The sequence below is a fragment of the Triturus cristatus genome, chromosome 12 (assembly GCF_964204655.1).
Source record: "Triturus cristatus chromosome 12, aTriCri1.1, whole genome shotgun sequence".
NCBI lineage: Eukaryota > Metazoa > Chordata > Amphibia > Caudata > Salamandridae > Triturus > Triturus cristatus.
In genome coordinates, this window is record NC_140595.1 from 267,886,664 (window position 1) to 267,900,349 (window position 13,686).

The following is a 13,686-nucleotide window of genomic DNA, read 5'->3' on the forward strand; positions in this document are numbered from 1 at the left end:
ACCCCTGCGGGCCAAAAAAACCCCCCAAATTGCAGTGTGCCTGTCGCCCAACTAACCCCAGTCTACAAAAAGACCCCGGAGGAGGAGAGGGACCCGTCCCCGCCCGCCCCCCATACAGGTACTAGCAAAACACACTGAACCAAAGAAGTACAACCCAGCTGAGCAGTGCAAATTGACAACATCAAGGACCAAGAGTCACTCCAAAGGGGACCCGTCACCGTTGGCACCCGCAGAGGGCCCGGGACGGCCACCTCTGTCCGGCAGCGAGTCCAACCAGTCACTCACGGCCACAGGAGAGTCAAAGAAGGCAGTCCGATCCTCATGTTCCACTCGGAGTTTGGCAGGGTAGAGCATAGAGTACTTTAGGCCCAGCTCACGAAGACGACGTTTCACCCCCTGGAATCCCATCCGCTGTTTCTGGACCAGTTGAGTAAAGTCCGGATAAAAGTTAATGGATGAGTTCTCGTATCGAACCGGGCCATGGACCCGCGAGGCCTGCAGAATCGCATCCCGGTCTCTGTAGTAAAACAGTTTGGCCACGATAGGCCTCGGGGGGGCCCCCGGCCGTGGCCGCCCGCCCGGAACTCGATGAGCCCGTTCATCGGCAAAAAATTTACTCAAGCCCGCAGGGGTCAGCTGTTGGAGGATGAGTTCCTCGACCAGGAGGTCAACCGGGCGGTCGTCGGAGGACTCCGGTACGCCGATGACACGGATGTTGTTGCGTCGGGCCCGTCCCTCGAAGTCCTCCAGCCGCCGGGCCATCTGCTCATTGACCACCTTGATGTCGCCGAGCGCGGCCTGCAGGTCCGCCACATCCGCACCCAGGGTGGAGGTCCGCGCATCGAGAGTTTGAACCCTCTCGTTTGTTTTGGAGAGGTCCGCCCGTATTAAGGTGACATCAATCGCCACCGTATCGATCTTGCGGGCCAGGGCCTCGTATTGCGTGGCGATGGTCTCCCTGATGCCATCAATGGCGCCCATGATGTCCTGTAGGGAAAGTTCCGAAGAGACGGATGTGCCACCACCGGCGACGTCTGAGGGGGGACCGGCCGTTCCAGGAGAGCCTCTGCCCTGAGTATAGCGGTCCATGTTGTTGGTCTGGACCGATCCTCCACGGAGGGAGGATTTAGTCTTGCGCCCCTCGGGGCCCCCCTTGCCCCCCATGAGGCCACGGACTCCGAGGGGGACCGCCGGACAAAAGTAGTCGGGATACCGGCCCTGGAAACCAGCGCCTCACCCGAGGCCACAGTACGACGGTGCGGTGGGACCCAAGGCGATAGGCACTCTAGTGGCAGGTGGTGACAAAGCTTGTGCAGAGGTCAGGGAAACACCCCGCCACCTCAATCGCTCCACCGGCCAGCCCCCTGAGGTCTGAAAGTGAAACCGAAAGTGGCCGAGCGGCCCCTGGCTCCGCGCCGCAGCCGTTGTTGTTCAACTGCGACACGGCCCCACGGCTCACCTTCGCCCCGGGCACCTCCGTCGGGTGGGTCCCAAAAGTTCAAACAACGATAACTCAGGATTCCCGGGTCCGATTAAATTTCTGAAAGGAGATACGTGCTCAGCCGGTCGTCATCTCCCAGATTCCATAAACCAAATCAGGATATTGTCAGGATAAATTCCGAGGAGCAGCGAGGGTCCGGGGAGCCCTGTGCTCACGCGACCATCTTGGATGCGCGCTAGGCTCCTCCTAACTTACATATTTAATGTGTCTGACTCCGTCACTGTTGTCATCCAGACTGAGATAGTGTTTTTGCCAATTATCTTCTTTTAACATCAAGCAGATGATCTCCAAATGCCTAATCAAAAGAACGAGACTAAAAATTCCAAGCAACCTCTCTTCGCAGAAGTTCTCAAACAACCACAAAACGTGACTGCGAAAGGCTCAACCTCGTCCATGTCTACTTCATCTTTGAACACCTCTTCTATAATGTCAGGGGAGACTATGGATTGCATCTTACAAGAAATTTCAACCATCATTTGTCATTTGGCAGACATGGACATTAATATTTCTTCTCTTACCATAGAGGCCAAATCCATCCGAGCATAGATCGTACAGTTTAACACTGAGTCAGACGGACTAGACCAACGATTAACAGTGGTAGAAACCACGCATGACTCCATTCAAAACAAGGATCAAGATCTCTTGCTTCTCTGCAGTAAGCTAGTTGATCTAGAAGACCATAGCCGATGAGAAAATGTCAGATTTTTTGGCTTTCCTGAAAATATTGAAGGTCAGAATGCCAGACTCTTCTTATGTAATGTTTTTCTTAAAACCAGTAGCATAGGAAGGACAAGGGTACCCCAATACGTGAACCTGGGGTGAAATATGCGGTAAAAAAACAATGGTTCGGGTGTGGCCAAAAGGTCCAATAATAAAGTGATCCTAAGGAGAGCACTTATGGTTAGAGAGTTGAAGATTATTATTTTTTTTGCTCCTTTAAAATAATTAAGGAACAAAGGGACATAATTCAGTTCATGTGAAACATTTATTTCCACAACAATAGAATTCAGGTGCTCACACAATAAGTGAAAGAGGCGTGACGTGCAGAGTGATGGTGAAGTTTAAAATAACTGCATCGCATTGACAACAATAGTGTAAAACTCCTCAAGCAATTTTATAGAATAGGAAGAGTTTTGTTGTAAAGGGTCAACGGCGTTTCGATCTCAACTGTTCGACATCATCATCAGGACATATAATGGGTGAGCAAGCTGAATCTAAAATGATCTCCTGGCTTTAAACTGACTTTCTATCTTATCATTTATCATTAGAGTTTTCTATTAAATTGCTTATTACACTATTCACAATTGGATTTCTATATTCTTCTTGCATTTTATTATTGTATTATTTGTAATGTAGTAAGATACATTTAGATGTCCACCTAATAACCTTTTTTCTCCCTCTTCATATTCATGGATGTCGTCACTTTTCTGAATTCATATATTTAATTACTTCTGTTGTAATTCCAATGCAATTCACGTTATTGCATTGCACATTTTTGTATTGTACTGTATTATATTATATTTCCTAAATACTAATAAACAATGTGAACAAAAAAATATATATATATTTAATTGGAGGTTGGGACTCTGCAGCTTGAAATTAGAGAAGTTAACATATTTGGGCATTACTTTCAACAGGTGATTATTTGGTAGCGATGGGCTTTCCATGATTAAGTGAATCTAACATTTCAATGGTTTCATTAAGTACTGGCATAGCTGGCAACAAGTGCACTTATCCAATTGTGAGAAGAGTGGCAAATAGATCATTTATCACTGGCATTAAAACACATGCACCTAGCAGCAGCAATACTACCATGAAATTGAAAGCCTCTATATAAACACGCATTGGGAAATCTAATGATCACGTTTTTGAAAGGCATCAGCTGACCTTTTGGCTTTACCAATAAAGTTGCAGGCGATGCACAAGCATCGGGAAAAAGAAAGTGGCCAGGTCTAGTGCGATGATGCATGTGACTATATATGACGCAGGTGGCATCTTCACTAAAATTAAAGCTAAAAGTTGAATAAAACTCAACGGGTGCGAGTAAGTAGCAAGGGACGAGATCCTATGGGTGATCTGGGACTGCTTGTGAGCCACCTACACAAGAAGACAAATCAAAGGGCAAAATATCACCCCAAATCGAAGTGCTATACTCTGTTCATTCTATACGTGTGAGATTGTGTCAGCTTAACAACGAATGTGGGTTGGGCTGCATTCAATGAAGGAAAAATCCGAGGGGCCACAAGTTAAATACACAGATTTTCAGTTTGCCCTTTATATGGAGGCCTAATATTGGGGGTGCAAAGGAGCACGAAAATGGGCTGCGCACTACTAGCTGGCCCCGCACATAAAAGTTGACATTTGTAGATGCCAATCAAGCCTAGAGCGCCACAGCTCCAATAGAGGGCAAGACGTGGACCACAGCTGCACATTCAACATTGCAGTTAAGTGAAGACCTACCGCGCCTTAGAGGTAAGCGAGAGAATTGGACAGGGCAAAGTTGCATTTGCCCAGTGGAGTTGGCATGATCTCAACAGCAGGAATAGGGCACAACAGAAATGCTAGAAATATGGAGTTTCTAATGTCAATAGAGACCCCTGATTCAATGCAGTGTGCAATCGACTATCAATGTAAGCATATCGACTGTATTGGCAAACTATGGACTATGTAAGCAATGGAAAGTACACATTTATCCTCAATTTTCTGCAGGGAGGGGAATGCACTGACATCGGTAGGGAGGGTGGGGGAGGAGAGGAGAAGGCACGGACAAATCTGTGTGACGCTACATGTGCACAAAGGAAATAGTACATTAATAACCAGGAACCTGGTTATTAATGTCAACAAAACCAAATACATGGTTCTGCATGCTGACACCACAAACTGTCCCATCCCAAAGCTGGACGATTTACCGTTGGAGCGTGTATCGGTCTTTGACTATCTGGGGCTTACACTAAGTAATAATATGGACTGGGGACCCCAGATTTTGAAGGCCAATTTGAAATTGGCCCAAATCTCTGGGAGAATCTTGAAGATGTATCGGGACAGCCCGATAAAATTAATTGGCCCGCTCATAGAGGTTTACAGGGTACAGGCAAGAGGAGCGGCGACCTATGGCGCTGAGCTTTGGGGCCATAGTGCTGCCCAATCCTTAGCTAAGTCAGAAAACCATTTTATGAGACAACTTTTAGCTTTACCTAAAAGCACCCCCCTACAACCTCTGAGGATGGACCTGGGAATCCAGCCAATAGTCGATCTGGTTGCTTCCCGACCGGTTATGTATTGGCGCCGCTTGTGGAGCACACCAGAACTCAATATCTTCAGAGATGAATTAAAATCAATTATGATACTCCCAGGGGCTGGTTCCATTTCATGGCTCGCTTATATTAAAAAGTTTTTAGGTGAAATTGGTAGGGAGGACCTATGGCATAACCCAGAGGCTTGTGTCTCCCTTCCAAAAAAACAGCTGGCAATAATGATTGAGGATCATGAATTGACCCAAATATTACGTTCTGATCCGGGTGCTAACTTGACCTCTGTATTCCTTGAAATGAAACTAAGCTACAGCTTCGAGCCCGCACTTGATATGATTCAACCTTTGCTTGCCAAGAAACTCTATATACAATTCAGGCATGGTTCCCTTCCCTTATTTTGTAGGACGAATAAATGGGTAGGCTCAATAAATCGTGTTTGCCCAGGGTGTAGCTCGAACGAGGAATCAGAGGTCCACGTTTTATTCTTTTGTAAGGCCTACACAAACCCACGTAAAAAATGGATTATTCAACTAGCGAAAAACATTGGGGTAAGCAATTACAGAGACCTATATAGGATAAGGAAATCTGATACCTCCCCCCTATTTGTCACAGTTACTGCGAAATACCTCTTTTCCATGTGGGTAACAAGAAAACATTTAGTACTGTAACGCCTTCTTCTTTTTACATTTTAAGTCGTGTTCACTTTTATTTGTGCTAAACATCTTATATTTTTTTACGAAAAAAAAAAAAATAGTACATGACCCACAAAGGAAATAGTACATGCTGCATGTAACAACCAAGTAAAGGGGCCAGTAGCCATGGGAGGATACAAATGACGAGACTGAGACTCAGCTCTGAACCAACCCGGGCTTCTCCCGCGATATCTTTGTGCGAAGGAGAGGCAGGCAGGAAGCGAATTGGAGGCAGGCACCCAGTCTCCCAGGCCTCCTCTTGTTGTCAGGGGTCAGACGCCAAAGCGGTTTTTCCCATCTGCTCAGCCCTCCCTTGCTCGGCCACGCAAGTAAAGCCCACAAAGACAACAAAGGTGGCGGAGGCTGCAAAGACCCGCCCCCGATACCAACACCCAATGTACGGCGATCGAGCGGCCTTAGGCTCGCTCTGACGAGGTTCAGCTCACCTGTTTCACTGATCCACTTTGGCGAGAGGAAAGAGACCCATTAGGGATCTACACTCATTCAAAACGGGTCTCACTTCGGCCTCAAGTTCACTAAGGATGAGGGACGAGTTCGTAGAATTATGGGAGGGCTACTTTATTTATTTTTTCCTTTCTGCCCAAGACTCCACTTAGTGGTTGGTCGCCCCCCCACATAATCAAAAATTCTCCCGCATTTCTACCGGCTCAAGGGGGCATTACAGGGAACCCATTCAGGAATTTTGAACGAGGACTTACACCAGATCCCCTTTGCTGGCAAAATGGCACTCATTCTGACACTAATAGAAATAGGACTACTCACTCCACACTTAAAAAGACGGAAATAGACAGTGGACTTCACCTCACAACTCATCTCAGAAAGGAAGAAAGGACCAATTACATCACATCGCATATAGAGAGGGACATAGGACTTCGCCATAAAACTGTCCCATTCTTAGAAAGAGCGATAGGACTACCTCTCAGAGCTCAAGATATCTCCTGAAAATCAGGCGGCCATCTTGGTCTGACCTCATTGTTTCTGCTCGGCAATAACCCATTCCCAATGACAGACAACATCCAACGGTCCTCAAGCTCTCATGTACACAGGTGAGAGTCTTACCTAGCCCTATCTTTACTACCCAGTTCCTATGCTATTATTGTACCTATACCAACCTGGCCTTGATAGTGGCTCCTCTTTTGCCCTCACAACCCATCACGACTGTCCGCCCGCATCATAATCTTCACAGCATTTTACTTAATCACATCCCTGATTACACAGGACTGGCCCCTTTACCAGCCTAAACGCACGATTGCTCATAAATCCTCCCACCCCATGCCTGACATTACCCCTCTCGCACACTCCCCCTACCTCTCTACCCCTACAGAGAAGCACCAACTTCACGATGAAGCGCACAGGACAACATACACACACTATTAAGTACCCTCCTAACCTCTCAAAAAAAGCAGCCAAACGCTTTACACATACTCTGCTAAGAACACACCCTGAGACCCCAATCTTAGACCCCTACTTCTCTACAGATAATGGCTTTATAACTAATGACATCATTTTTTAAACAAAGAGAAGAACCCAATGAAGGAAAGCTTTTTGCGCACTGTTCTCGGTTTTCTCGTCCAGGAAAACAGCACATGGTCTCAAGATCTCTATCATTCCTTCGCCATTCTACAGAGCCGCAGCAACAATCACCATTTATCATATTGGGATTATCCTCATGCAATCATCAGACCGCAAACTAATCTTATTCGATAACATCTTTCTTATCATCAAGGATATAGTCCTCATACCCTATCCTTCCTCCCCAGGCACCCCTAATTCAATAACGCCCCCCAATTCCACTCCTGAATCCCATTCAAGGCATTCACCTCCTATGAGCCAATCTTTTTATACTCCCATTCCTGCACCAGCAGACACCCTAGGATATGAGAACTACCCCTTACTCCGACATCACCCTACCAACTACTATGACCCAATCAAGTAACACCTCTGACAAGCAGCCCCCTAATATCAGGAATATTCCTAACCCCACCACACACCCACCCGGTACATACCTCTCCACCTTTGGCTACCTCACAGACACAGATCACGGTTACCCTCCAAGCCCCATCCCTAGCTCATCCACCCTTCCCCTACCCCCAGACCAAACAATAAGCACATCACCCACACCAGACCCTAGACTAGATGAAATTAAATCTTACTTTCACTACAACAAGTTAAAGATGACCTCCAAACGCTACAGGTCCTGATTTTGCATCAACCTAAGATCAGACGACATTGTGAAGATGCGAACAGGAACTTACATAGTAACAGCCCCCCCTACCCGTACCAGTTGAAATTACGATCTCCATCTTCGGGGCGGATGAGTTGGGTAACAGTTCCATACCCCAATGCCATAATCCGACCGGTCCGAAGGAAGAATCCTCTATCGTCCAAGGATATAGATTCCCTTCTCCTCTCTTACGATCGGCCTCATCCCAGCCACAACACAGAATACTCCAACAATCTGAATAAACACTCCTCAATCCAAACCATCCACTCCAATACACACAGAGCCCCTAATCACAAAACTGGAGGTATAACCTTAGAGAATCCTATGCAAATCCTGCTGGCACAGGACCCTCCAACCACCACCAAGCCACATCTCAAATGTATATTACTAAACTGTAGATCGGCTTCAAAACACGCAGCTGACATAGCTGATCTTATACTCACTCACGAACCTGACCTCCTAATTTTGACCAAAATATGGTTAAATGAATCGTCCACACCTATCCTCAAGCTACTGGTTCCCCCCTACCATGAAATCACCAGATTAGACAGACCTGATAGACCAGGAGGCGGAATTGCCTGCATTCACCGGAACAGTCTCTCAGTGAACCGCGCACATTCACCGGTTTTATCTTCATGTGAATACCTTTCTTTAGATATCACAATTAATAACAAACCAATCTGTTCACTGCACACATTCTACCACCCCCCAGGTGACAGCCTCACCTTCATCGAATAATTCATGGATATCGTGACTACAAATACTGGACAACAAAATACCCAAATATTCCTCGGAGATCTCAATCTCCATTGGAATGACCTTAACGACCCTGCAGTAAATAGCCTCAAAACTTTTCTCTCAGACCTTGACCATATCCAAATCTGCAACAGCCCTACAGATGACAAAGGATCTATCCTTTATTTGGTGGTTGCCAATGCAGTGGTCATTCAGCTTGACACAATCCTCCCTTGTGATTGGTCTGATCATCATTCCATCAATTTCTTCATCAAGGAATCAGTAAAATTACGCTCAGCACAACCTACAAGACATAAAATATGCAAGAGGAACCTAAAAAACGCCAACACAAACCTACCCACATCCACCAGTGTCAACCTCCTGCTCCCCCTGGAAGACCTATCTGATGCTCAAGCTTTGACAAACCACTACTTTAACTCCATGACCACGATCTTAGACACAGCCGCTCCATTACAATTGAAGAGGCTCTCCACAAAAAACTCAAAACCCTGGTAAGATGGTAAACTCATTGAGGACAGACAAGCCCTAAGACTAGTTGAACGGCGATGGAGATTATCACGATCCCCTGACCACTTCAAACTACTTAGAGCCACCAGAAACTCTGATTTTTCAATAATATTCAAAAGCAAACGTTCTCAAAAATCAGTTGAACCAAACCAAGAATCGACCCAAAAACTATTTGAGCTAGTCAAATCTCATTCTATTGGCTCATCAACGCCCCCCCCCCCCCCACACACAAGCTGGACAATGCGCATCCCCCAGCTGCGAAGAATTTGCTTCCTTCCTCACAAAGAAGACGGAATATTTGAAGACGGACCTACTTAATGCCTTAGTAGCTCAGACTGACACTCAGAAGGACACAATTTCCCTCTCCAGCAACCCCAATCACTTTCACATTTAAGTTCGCCCTCAAAAACAATGCCACATGGTCCTCCTTCACAACTTACTGTGAAGAAGTAATACTAAAAGCGCTCACGTCCTTGAATCCCTCCAACCACTTCAGACCCTCTTCCCGCAAATTACCTAAAAGGCTTCATACCACTGCTACTGCCGCTTTGGACAAAGATTATCAATGCCTCTCTACTCCAAAGAATCATTCCTGAAATTGTTAAATCGGGGCAAGTGTCTCCATCCTAAAAAAACCTACGGCAGACCCCACAGACTTAAATAATTACCGCCCAATTTTCAATATCCCAACCCTGCCTGAACTCTTTGAAAAATGTGTACTCATCCAGTTGGACAACCACATGGCCCACTTCAACCTGCTCAATCAATACCAATCTGGCTTCCGTGCAGAACATAGTACTGAATTGGCTATGACTCACATTGTAGATGACGCACTAAAACTCCTAGACCAGAAGGAAGCCTGCCTTCTAATCCTGCTTGACTTATCTTCAGCTTTTGACACCGCCAAACACGATAATCTCCTAGACCTCCTGAAATATAGAATGGACTTATCAGGGACAGTACTAAATTGGTTCGCCTCTGACCTTGAAACTTTGGGATCTATTTTAGAGGAAAATCACTTCCTGTCCACAGCCATCACATTGGGAATCCCGCAGGGTTCTTCCCTCTCACCTACACTGTTCAACCTATTCATGGAGGTGCTCACTGATATCCTCAGCTCATCAAATCTCTTTTATCACATGTATGCAGATGATACGCAACTATATTTAAAATTAACATCTCTGGAGGACATCAAATCTCTCAATCTAACACTACAAAAAACTCAGTCCTGTCTGACCGAAAACCATCTCAAGCTAAACAACCTCAAAACTGAATTCCTACTAATTGAGCCATTCTTGTATGATGGATGATTGGGTAGGTGGAGCAAACAGCTAACAGCACTCAACTGCCAACCTCTTATCATTGACTCAGCAAAATCGCTGGGAGTAACTCTGGACAGAAATCTAAACATGCAGAAACACATCAGTGCAGCAGCAAAAGGAGCAAACTTACAGATTAACACCTTGAGAAAATTAAAACCCTTCCTTCCCGTAAAGGACTTCAAACTGGCAGTCCAAGCACTAGTAATCCCAACACTTGAATATGGCAGTGCAACCCTCTGTGGACTCCCCAGATCCACAACGGCCCCTCTAAGAGCATTAATCAACTCAGCGGCCAGGCTCATCGCAGGATCCAAAAGAAACTACCACATTTCCCCCCGACCTTAAAGCTCTCAACTGGCTACCTTTCGAAGCAAGAATTCAACTAAAAATTGCCTGCATGACTCACAAAGTCCTACATCACAACACTCCGAGGTATCTGGCTCAGAAACTGGTGCTCTCATGCGGCAGCAGATCTTCCAGGAGTGCCAGCAATCTTCTTCTGCAACCTCAAAGATTTGCCAAAAAGAAAGCATATAATTGGGCCTTCTCTGGAATTGCTCCAAGGATTTAGAATGCACTAGCCCCAGAAACCAGACTGAATCCCTCTACTGCCTCTGTCAAAAAAGAAGTAACATTTCTTCTCATTACTAAATTCTCATGATCATTGTATCTATCTCTCATAATGGCTACCTGTATCGTAGGACATTACTTTGACATGCAGTGTTCTTTTGTTCAACTATCTTCCTTGTAAAGTACTCTGATACTGTCAAGAATTCCTGTCATGCGAGGGGAGGAAAACGGTAACCAACGAAAACGGACTACATCTCCCAGGATGCTTAGCGGTTGAAAGGTTATGTAAACAGGAGAGCTGTTACATAACTCAAGGAAAACACGCCCTTATGTAAACAGGAGAGCTGTTACATAACTCAAAGAAAACACGCCCTATAAAGGGAGGAACCGGGAGGTACAACGCTGTCGGATATTGTGTTTACACCGACGTACCTGCTTAGTGAAGAGCAGTGTTCCGGAGTGGTGCTCCAGTAAGGCAAGAACGGAGGTAGGTCGAGTCGTTACTCCCTGGGCCGTGTCTTGCCCCATCGTCACCTGTGAAGGACCCGGAAGCTCTACCAGATAACCATTGAGCTTCGCTTTTTGACTCGGCTGAGTCAAAGCGCAGTGGCGCTTTTGCTGGTTGGAGTCGTAACTCCCAGCCCGACCAGAGACACAGGGACTGCCAGCTGTAACGCACACCAGGAGGTGTTTGCCGCGTTACAGACTCGGAAGTCCACAGGATCGATCGAGCGGCTGCTCTCGGTTCAGTCTTCTTTGCTTGTGATTGGGGTATCGGTGACGCATCACCAGGAGGTGACTCCGCGTCCCGGTGCAGTCTGAGGAAGAGGTTGAGCGGCTGCTCCCTTCAGGTAGAGACCCCGGCTGGGTGTTTCCCTGACTCCTCGATTCTCCCCAACACTCTTCGTGCCCCTCACAGCCTACCGATTGGCATTGTCGGCCATTTCATTTCTGCCCTCTGCATATACGCCGATCCCGGCGTATGCCAACAGAGGACGGTTAGGACCATCCGTGCTGTGGGCTGGTAACGTACTTAGCCTGGAGGATTCCAGTGACTATAACCTTTGTTTATTCCTTGTATTATTTTTGCCTTCATTAAAATAACTAAACCTTCACAAGTGGTTGCGTTCTCCTTATCGTGTCTGTTAAACGATCCTGAGACGTTCAGGGCGTTACAGATACCCACAAGGGTCCTGTTCGCACTATATAAAACCTTCAAAATAAATAAAAATTAAAATAAGGAGGGTCTAACAAGCCTCATAATGAATCAGAAGGCAGCATTTACAAAGAACAACACACACAGGCCAATGAAGAATAAGGGCGGGGGAGTGGGCAACTACCATAGCTCTTCGCAGAGCAGTGCTTGCACGCTGGCTCTTGCTTGACCTAAAAAACGCAGAAGACAATGAACCACCTGAATTACAGCATTCTAACACCATTGCCTGGATCACAGTTTTTAATGGATCAGCCGGGGCAGTACTGAACACACCTTATAGCACATCTGCATGTTGTTGAAGCAGGATGAAAAAAACTATTTATTTATCCAGAGACAGCGTACTGTCTATAAGTAAACCAAGACTCTTTGTCGAAGCTGCCATATTTGGGGTAGAGCTCATTTCAGAAAGTCACCAATGAGCAGTTTGAAAAATGCAAATAGGATGGAAATCCCTACGTTTGACCTCCTTTTCATTGATCTGTCATTGAGTGATATCAATTCAATGCATTAAGCTTTATTCGATTTCTACAGAAAATCATGAATACAAATGATTTTTTATTGTATGTGCTTTTGTCATTAATATTTCACAATCAATAAAAACATATATTTACATTAATTATTATACAATTTATCTAGACAGGACACCGTTCTTTTATAGCACCTAAAAGCGATCATTGTTAAGAAATTCATCATTTCAAGTTTGTTCTGCATCTGATTACATTTCTTTAGAAGCATGCTATAGACCTAGTAAAATCTTCATTGTTTAAGAATTGCAGAAATAAAAATGCAGGACAGCATGGTCTACAACCAAGTTTTTTTAAGATTGGCAGGATCCACTTCTTTCTATGTAGAACATAAAAGTTACAAAAAAGAACAATGTTTATTGTGGACTGTGCTGACACTTCATCACATGGACATTTACTAACATTTTTGATCAATCATTCATTAATGGGAAGGTAATTAGTCGGTGAAAGATATCAAACCTGAAACGGGTAAGGACAAATCGATCCTGCAAACATTCAATATATATATTTTTTGGGGAAATCTTTTTATTAAGTTTGCTCATGGTCTCATATAGTACATTTTTAAAATCACAAGATAAAAGGGGGGAACCCCCTGTACGGGATATACATCAATCAGCATGATGGGGCAATAACATATTACACTTAGCCCCCCTCCCCCCCACTGCTAGATGCCCGATAGCTCCACCACGGCCCCCACACTTTTTTCCACTGGCGCACACAGCCCCGGGATTTATAGATAACTTCCTCAGCCCTCTGGCACCAATCCAGGTCCCTGCACCATTGATCCCACCTAGGGGGTGCCTGCGCCCCCCAACTACTGGCAATATTCTGCTACGCCATTCCAGCTGCCAAGGCGAGCCATATTTCCTGATACCTGGACCAATTCGTGGGACCTTTAATCATGAGGAGAAGCCATTTAGGTTCAACTGGTACCGGGGAGCCCACCACCCTCACCATAGTACGTGCAACCTGCGTCCAGAAAGGTACTATATTCGGGCAGCCCCAGAGGATATGATAGAATGTACCCTCCTCTTGACATCCTCGCATACATAATGGAGACAAGCTCCTGCCCCACGCAAAGAGACGGGTTCGCGGGTAATAT